The sequence below is a fragment of the Gavialis gangeticus genome, unplaced genomic scaffold, assembly GCF_001723915.1.
Source record: "Gavialis gangeticus isolate Ggan-Ray unplaced genomic scaffold, GavGan_comp1, whole genome shotgun sequence".
Lineage (NCBI taxonomy): Eukaryota > Metazoa > Chordata > Crocodylia > Gavialidae > Gavialis > Gavialis gangeticus.
In genome coordinates this window covers 61,692,082-61,698,434 of record NW_017729022.1, presented here as the reverse complement: position 1 = coordinate 61,698,434, position 6,353 = coordinate 61,692,082, and positions in this window count along the sequence as shown.

Below are 6,353 nucleotides of genomic sequence, written 5' to 3'. Positions count from 1 at the left end.
AAAAAAAAGAAGAAGAAACGTAGGCTGCTGTTTATTTACCTTGTGCTTTTAGAACATCTTGACCTGTTACTTTGGTCCTCTTTTTAATATCTTCCCCATAACTGTAGGGGTTAGACCCTTTTTATAAATGAAAGTTGAAATTGTCATATATTCACAAGATTGTAGGAGCAGGGATTTTATACCAAATGTCATGAGACTTATGACACAGTCACAAGTATTGAGAGCCTCATGATTTGGAGTTTGTGTTGCTGAAGGGGAGAAACCGCATTATGACACACAGAGACAGTGGTTGGATTTTATTTTTCCTCTAAAGCTAGTGAGTCTGCCCAGACAGATTTTTTAGAAATACTCAAAACCCAGCAGCCTCCCCTGTGATACTTCTGGCTAAGTTTTCAAAAAAAACCCCTCACTCTTCAGTGTGCTAAGCTCTCTTGCAAACCCAGCTGCTTAAGTTGCTGCCAGAATGAGAACTGAGATGCCTTGAAAATCTGTCCCATAGGACCAATAACGTAATGGATACCATGGAAATTTGAGTAATAAGGACCACATATTATGGTGTAAAAGATAATGCAATATACAATAATGCAAATTACAGTGTATGTGTGGGTGGGCTGATTTACAGCCATAACCTTGAATTTCTTGATCTTTGTCTATTTAGGGCCAGATTCTTCACTCACTACCCCAATGAAACTTCATTGCCTTCAGTAGAATTACACATGATTCATATCAGTGACAGCAAGAGGAAAATTAGCTCCATTAAATTTTAACCATAAAATTACATTAACACAGTTTTATATCATATTGCCTGTTGTTCTTTACTACTTACACAGTGCCCTGGATATGTAAAGGGCTTGGAAATTAAAGAAATCAGCCATTGATCATACCATGAGGTGAACGCAAGCAAGACTCAGATCACAAAGTTAACACAACAGCTAGGTATAGACGTTACACTTTTACCAGAGTAAGTGATCAGAAACCAGCCTATATCCATAACAGAACAGAAGTTTGGCATACATAGATTGGTTTAAAAATGGCAGAACCCAGTGGAGGATTAAGATTTCCACCCTCCCCACTCCACGCCCCCAAAGGGCAAATGTGTTTTCTGTTCACTACCAATCTAAACTATGACACTTACAGAGAATTGTGCAACTTAGATTAATTCCACCTCAGGCTTCTTGAATGTGTGTACCTAGCCAATGTTTTAGGCTTAGGGCATAGACAGAAGTGGCAAGTTTCACCTGATCTGGCCCCTGAAAGCACTGTACAGTTGTGATCTAATACAAGTGCATGGCTGCAAAGCACTTTAAAAGGGTTTGATCCTGCAACAATCTGAACCCTCATGAGGGTTCAGATGAAGGTGCTCTAAAACACAGTACCTTCATTAATTTGTTTCTTTGTGTGCTAGATGCAGGACTAGGCCAACACAGCCCAACCTGGCTCCCAGCACTGTTTTCAAAATGGGAAGGGGGGAAGGGAGTAGAGGCAGCTCTTTCTTGGGGGTTTATCCAGTGCTGGAGTGTGGGGTGGGTAGATTGGAGCCCCCCTGAGGTGGGGGGCTCCAATCCACCCCCCCATACCTCCCCACTCCAGCACAGGCTGGGGAAACCCCAGAACAGACCTCCCTCTCCTGCCTTCTCCCCCTCCTATCTTGAGACAGCACCGGAGGCTGGGAGCAGGGGGTGGAGCTAGGGGAAGAGGCTGCAGAGATGCACCGTCTCATCCCTAGATCAACTCCAAATTGGAATTCAGTCTCCCACCCTCCCGACTCAACAGCTAATGTCTGTTGGGTTGAGAGGATTGGTTTAACTTACGGCACTTTCTGTAAAGAAGTTATGAGCTATGAGTTAGACTGGGGAACTGCACTTCTGTTTGAAGCCTCAGGCACCGAAAGAGGCATGGGTTATTCTTGGCTTCCTGAAGCAATGTCTAAGTGCTTCTAAGGTTGCTGTTTATTAGTTAATCTATGACTGACTCTTCTCCCAATTTATTTATCTATTCTGACATGTAGTCAGCAACTTTTCAGCTCCTCTTTTAGGTCAGATGCATTTTACACAAACATACTTTTACAACCTTGAATAACACAGAGTTATTTTAAAGTAATGCTTGCATAAAACTTGGACATGCATGTGGTGTTACTAAACCATACAGACATTTTCATTCACTGGAAAAGTGTGGAAGAGAAATCAGTAACACTGATGTACATATCCACTATATGAAAATATGAAAAGAGGGGTGAGAAAGCTATTTAGAGAACAAGTTGAACTCTTTAGCTCTTGTGATATTTGGAGGTTCAGTCAGACCTGTAGTTCAGGGGACCATATGGTGTCATCTCTGGTCAGTACTTTACGGTGGTTGGTGGACTGTCTTGGACCATTCAGCTGGTCTGGCTGGCATAGTCTGTTGTAGACTAGTTCCCATTTTTTCTCAAGACTAGCCTAGAGAAAGCAGTATCATTGGCTATCCTTGGTCAGGTGGTGGCCTGACAGGAGCTTACCATCTCTGGCACTTACCTTTCCTTTAAAGTTGCAAATTCTAACTTGCCTCACCCAGCGGCATCATCCTAGAAATCTTTTAGTCAAATGAGGTCTTGCCCCCTGATAACCTGCTCCAGTCTGGGTCAGAGTTTGGTCACCATGATTTCTGCCCAGTTTGGAAAATCCTGAAAGTTTCTCCCTTTGTCATATAATTAAAGTACATTATTTAATTTCTAGACCTTAAACCAGGCAAACTTTCAAAGATATAAAAATCATGGGATTAAAAAACACCTTAGCTTGGTTAGCCTAGCAAATTGCAGGCTCATAGAGGATAATGATTGTGGTCTATAAGTACTCCAAGGAAGTGAGTACCTGGGAAAAAGAAGAGCTATTTAAGCTTAAGAAAAGTGTTGGCACAAGAACAAGTGGGTATGACCTGGCCATAAATAAATTTAGGCCAGAAATCCTAAGAAGGTTTCTAACAATCAGAACAGTGAGATTCTGAAACAGCCTTCCAGTATAAGTAATGGGATCACATAGCACAATTGCTTTAAAATAGAGCCTGATCCAGTTGTGAAAGGGACCTCATGACTTGGTTTCCTTAAATAGCAGGTGACTGAATGTGGTGATCTAGGAGCTCTATTCCATCCCTGTGCTCCTGTGAAGTGACTCTGAGTGAGCAGTTTCAGCTCCCACCCTTGGATGAGCAGTAGGGGAATGTAGATGGCTCCAGGTTCCTCAAACCACATTGTGCTCTAGATGTGACTTCTACCCTGATGTCATGGGTACCTACCTCTTGACATACCTCTCTCATACTGTTTTAGCATTTCTTAAAATATACTTAAGGACCTCTCACTGGCAGTGAATCATAGCAATAAACGTTCCTGGCTTAGTTGGGTAAAGGGTCACCTAAGTCTCAGCAACAAGGTCAGTACAGAGCAACCTGAGACTCTTGCTATAAATCCTACTTAAGCTAAAGAAAATTAAAATTTACCCAGCTCAAAGGCAGTTGAAATTTATACATGCTATACTTCACTCAAATGGGACCCTTCCCTTCACAAATGTGAATGGTATTTAATAGCCAAATAGAAAAGACAGCTCCTTGACCTGAGGAGGTTAGAATATTCTATTCTGTCTAGGTGCTAATCCCCATCACTGTGATAGCTGAGAGCCCTTCTGTAGTGTACTGAGCAACATGACTACACATCACATCTGCCACATTTGTTCTCATCCTCTTCCCAGGGGGACATGGGTGCAGTGGAGTGCCTTGTTTTGTTGGGGGGGGTTCTTTTATTTTGGGTTGCTATTTTTTTCAGGGAGGGGGGAGATTTCATTTGTTCCTTAGGGATTCTTTCTTTTGTGGGTTTTTGTTTTGTTGTACTAGACCTACGGGTTCCTATTAGACAAGGCCAGGACAAAGAAATGTGCCTTGCACTGGGAGCATGAGGTGATGAGCTGTGTGATGGTCCATAGCTCCTGAGAGACTTTATTTCACAGTCTCAGACCCTCAAGAAACTTCTGTCTCTCTTATAGATGAACATTACTCTTATTGGGGCAACTTCTGGTGTGCCAGTGGAGCCAAGTTGTCAACCATGGTCTCTATCCTGGAGCTTTATTTGATCTTTTAGATAGTTTGGGTCCAGGCCATGGAGTGTCTTGAAGATAAGGCCTGAGACCTTGAATTTAATTTGACAGTCTATCAGATGCCTGCTTAAAGGGCAAAAGACAGGATTGATGTGCTTGCAGAAGCTTCAGTTGCTGAGGAGACATGCTGGAGTTTTCTGAACTAAACAAAGTTTCCTTCATGCCGAAGTCTTTGTGCTCCCACATTACTGAAGTCCATCTGGGAAGTGACAAAGGGAGAACTAACTGAGGCCAGGTCATTGTCAGCCAGGATGGAATAGCGATTCCAGGTTAACCAGAAATGATAGCATAACTTATGGCTACTACTATAAGACAGTTTGGCATCAGCAAGGAATCCAAAGATATTCCTAAAATGTGGGCCAAACTGACCAACTGTGGATGTTTCCCAACAACCAAATGTGTATTCAGTAAACATTTCCACCTATGAAGCTTGGCCCATAGCTCATTGGAGTCAATGAAAAATTTCATTAGGCTTTGAAGGAGACCTGTGTTTAACTTCTGTGTATGAGTAGTCTCACAAAACTCAAGGCACTTGTGTATATTGGTGTGTGCAGAATTGGGACCTTAATTAAATTTAACACAGCAAGAGAAATGAGAAAGCTGAAGAGGGAGTATGGGAAGTTGAGGGTTACAACAATGAAATATTGCATGATGTATTCATTGTTGCATGCACAGCCCATTAGTGTCTCCTTGGCGTGTTTTAAATCAATGAAAATCTGTTAAAATTTGGTAACCATGTGTAGAATGAAGGATGAGGGGAGGATCTTCAGTTAAAGAAGTTATTTGAAGTAGGATAGCTAGGTTGCAGTATGCATGGTAAAAGAAATTATTTCAATCATAAGGGCTGGCATGTATCTGTAAGTGGCCTACAGTTTCTGAAGATTTCCATAAAAAATGATGCCACAGGAAAATCCAGACAACCCAGTGATGAGTCAGCACAGGGGGGCTGGACACAATGATCTTGAGAGTTCCCTTCCAGCCCCTAACATCCTTGAGTCTATGAACTGCTGTACATCCTGGAGCAGGGGAGGGAGGAACACTTATGCAGATTACCTAGATGAGGGACAGAATTGAACTTCAGACTGCATTCAGCAAGATGCCCTGCAGGTTAGAGGCACCAATGCTGATGAAGAAGAGATTTGCTTCTGCCTCAGTAAAAATTAAAATAGGTATTTTGGCCTGTGATGCTGTTAAGAAAAAGCTGAGGATCATACTCCCTTCTGCCCAGTTTATTTAAACTGGTAGATTCTGAAGAAGCAAAAGGTTCTGCTGCCTCACACTTTGATTTCTGCGGACTTTATTCTTGTCTCTAAATACATTTCTGGAAGGTGCTCAGATACCATGATGATGGGTGAAGTACAAGAACCTGAATAGAGCAGAATTTGACCACCCACTGTAGAGTCCACAAATGACTTTGATACTGATATAGTTAACGGCATGGACAGAAATAAACTTAGCTTTAGTGGCTTGATCACTTAAGAGCAGCAGGGGGAAAGACATTATAACAAAGCTGTGCCAGAACGAGAGTAGCAGTTTAACATCAATAACCAGCTCATCTCTTCTGCACATCCTTAGCAAGCTTAGCATGTAAATTGTAATGTACAACCCTGCTGTCCACTTTCTAGGTTGTTCACCATCATTTTCCCCTTTCCCAAGGGCTGTTACATGCCCAGTGTTTCCATTTTGTTTCCACTTTGAAAGGTGTCATCTGTGATGGCCAAGCTAATCAGGATTGACAGGAACTGTCTGGAGGGAGCTAAGGATGCTCTAAAGTTGACAGAATCTTGTCAGAAAGGGCCCCGGGGTGTCTCCAAAGCAAGGCAGTGGATTTGCTCTGCCCAATTCCAAGAGGGACTTCAGCAATCTTTCCCCAAAAATATGGCTCTTCTTATCTCTATCTATTGTTTCTGTTTGGCTGTGTTTTCTTAAGTGGTTCCTTGCTATGATCCTCGTTTCACCCTTCACCTGACACTTGCTTTCATGATACAGCGTTTTGCCTGACGTCAACGAGCCCTGCCATGTTGCAGGCAGGAAGACATTTCCATTTTGCTCAGAACCTTAGTCCTGGGGATTTCCTGAGGAGAGCAGCCCCCTGCTAGCTAGCACATAGTTTCATAGTTGGTAGGGTCAGAAGGGACCTAAGCAGATCATCAAGTCTGCCCCCCTGCCACAGGCAAGAAAGAGTACTGGGGTCAAACAACCCCAGCATGGTGTACATCTAGCCTCCTCTTAAAG